Raw genomic sequence first — 2,685 nt, forward strand, 5'->3', positions numbered from 1 at the left:
GAATATACAAAATTAAAAGGGCTTACTCAGTAAAAAAACAACTGCCTCAATTCACACAATGACAAAGAAACAAACCCTCTTGATGCAGACCTACATTCCTTGCTGGGCGTAGTATGCCTTATTAAAATTTGTAACAAAAGTGTTCAAAATCATATCCACAGCCACTAATAGATTTGAACTAGGAAACATCTCTGACAATGATGTATGAATGGTTTTCAGGGTCAGCAAAAAGTCCTTTAAAAGTGTAAAATCGTAACCTGCCTTTAAACCATTGTCAAAGCAAATTGCTTCTTTTATACCATGCTTGTAAAAATCCAAAGCGTACGAATTGCAGCGGAATTTGAGTTCAAGAGTAGGTACTAACTTGACATTCAGCTGCAAAGGAACAACATATATTTGAGATGAATGAGTTAACAGTAAAGAACCAACACTTTTAAAAGGAAGACTCTAAAATATAACCACTCAACAGTAGGGTATTTGTAGAAATCTAGTAAAACTTTTAACGGTAAGGGAAAGATTTATTAACTGGAGGAGGTACAATGTACTTACATCTTCTCTAATATGGACAAGTTCACCAGATAATGGGAACAGATCTTGATCAGAATTACCGGATAAACCAGCAAACACTGAGCAGACATTGCTTTTAACATGCAGGATGCTCAGAGATGACACAACTTTCCCCTTTTCTAAAATAAAAAACAAAACATGAAAAGAGACCAACTCTGTTAGCCCTTTCATTAAGTTGTGTGAATAAAGAGAACAAAATAAATCTTACTTAGCATTTCTTCTTTAAGCACATTATCAGACTGTACTTTGAGTCCAGAAAGAGGCAGCTTAGTCTCATCTCCATACTTTTCTTTTATATCATTTGATACACACATGAAGAAATGGCTGAAGATGTTCAGTGTCATTTTGTTATAGTTTTCCAAAGCCTAGGCAAACAAAGATAAATGAAAGATGGTAACAATTGGAAGATAAAAGGGTTATATGTTGCAAATGATGATGCCATTTACTTTTTTCACAATATCTGGCAGTTCAGGTAGTTCTACCACAGAACATGTTCTCTTCCTTCTGAGTAAGTGCTCACTCAATGGAAGACGAGCAAAAAGGAAGCTTAAGACCACTACCACATTCACCAAAGAATCTCTAGTAATTAATCCATTCTTGTCACATTTACATAGTTTCTCCAAAACACCAGTTTTGAGAAGGAAGTAGAATGCAAAGTTTCCTGGTTCATGATAATGTAAATGAGTTAGCAGAAGGGCATCAGAATGAGGGTGTCCTTCCTTACTCAAAAGGCTCTAAAACAAAAAACATAAGTCAGATACAGCCCCAAAAACTTAAAACACAGCACTAATAAGAATTACACCAAATAAATTGACATAAAATTTTATCAGTTTTTTTTTTTTACTGTACTTATAAATATTGAAAGTAAATCATGGATTCGTAAATGTAATTTAAGCTCTAAGCTCATAGAAGGTAACAGAATAAAAGTACATAGAATATTACTAACCTGACGCATCAGAAATTGGACTACAAAAGAGAAAAAATACTTCATCCTATCTTTCAAATTATCTTGAGTCTCATACAAAAGGCTATTTTCAAGCAAAGTGTAGATCCTGAAAGAAAACATATACATACAATAGGACTCCAATTTTAGAAGCGATTAAAACTCATTGAAATATTTCAAATGCCATACTTTGCCAAAACTTCATTGGCGGATGTCTCGGATTCTTTCCCATCCAAGTTTACATCACTGCCTAACAAAAGTAGGCGGAGGATCAGTGATGCACTCAATGGGAAGTTTCCCACCATTTGGGGTAAATTCCCTGTCATGAGGGTTTCCATCTTGCGTTGGTGAAGCCCAAAAAGTACCACATTTCCCTCCTTGTCAAAACCTCGTCTGCCAGCTCGGCCAGACATCTGATTAAACTCAAGCCCGTTTATATAAGGGCTGTCACCAGCAACAACTACAGTTTTGCAGGGCATGTGAATACCTAGGGCCAGGGTTCCAGTGGCAGTAACAAGATTAAGGACCTTTGATCGAAACAGCATTTCCACAGCACTCCTTTCTTTGTTATTCATACCACCAAAGTGATTTCCCAAGCCCCTTCTGAGCAAACTTGGAAATTTATCATGTGCTTTATAACCCAGTTTGATAAGTCGCTTCTCAATGAAATCTATCATTTTCTCATCTGTCGACCCCTCTCCTCTGAGGGACCCCGAGCTTTTGAACATGGACGGTCCCCTCATGAGACCCAATTTCTTTATATATCGTTTTCCACGGGATCTTCTGTGGGGCTTATTGGCTTTTTTATCATTCTCAGTCTCAGATTCACTTTCAATGTCAGTCTCCTGATCTTCATTAAAGTCGTCTAGTTCTCTAAGGTATCTCAACATATTTAAAGCCAAACTCTGCACTAGGGAACGATTGTACGAAAAAACTAACGCTGGCAACATACCTCTACTTTTCAGAGCATCTAAAACCAATGTAATATTACTGTCTACATATTCTTCACTTGTCGGGAGGCTACCATAATCTACCTTTTTTAGGCAACCCAAGACTTTAAATTGCTCTTCCAATGTTTCTTCTTCAAGCATAGTTCGTAAGTCAACACAGAACTTTTGAACTGATTGCATTGAAAGGAAACCTGATGGACATAATTCTTTAAAATATTTTACTAT

This window comes from Frankliniella occidentalis, unplaced genomic scaffold (assembly GCF_000697945.3).
Source record: "Frankliniella occidentalis isolate FOCC.00 unplaced genomic scaffold, Focc_3.1 Scaffold158, whole genome shotgun sequence".
Classification (NCBI taxonomy): domain Eukaryota; kingdom Metazoa; phylum Arthropoda; class Insecta; order Thysanoptera; family Thripidae; genus Frankliniella; species Frankliniella occidentalis.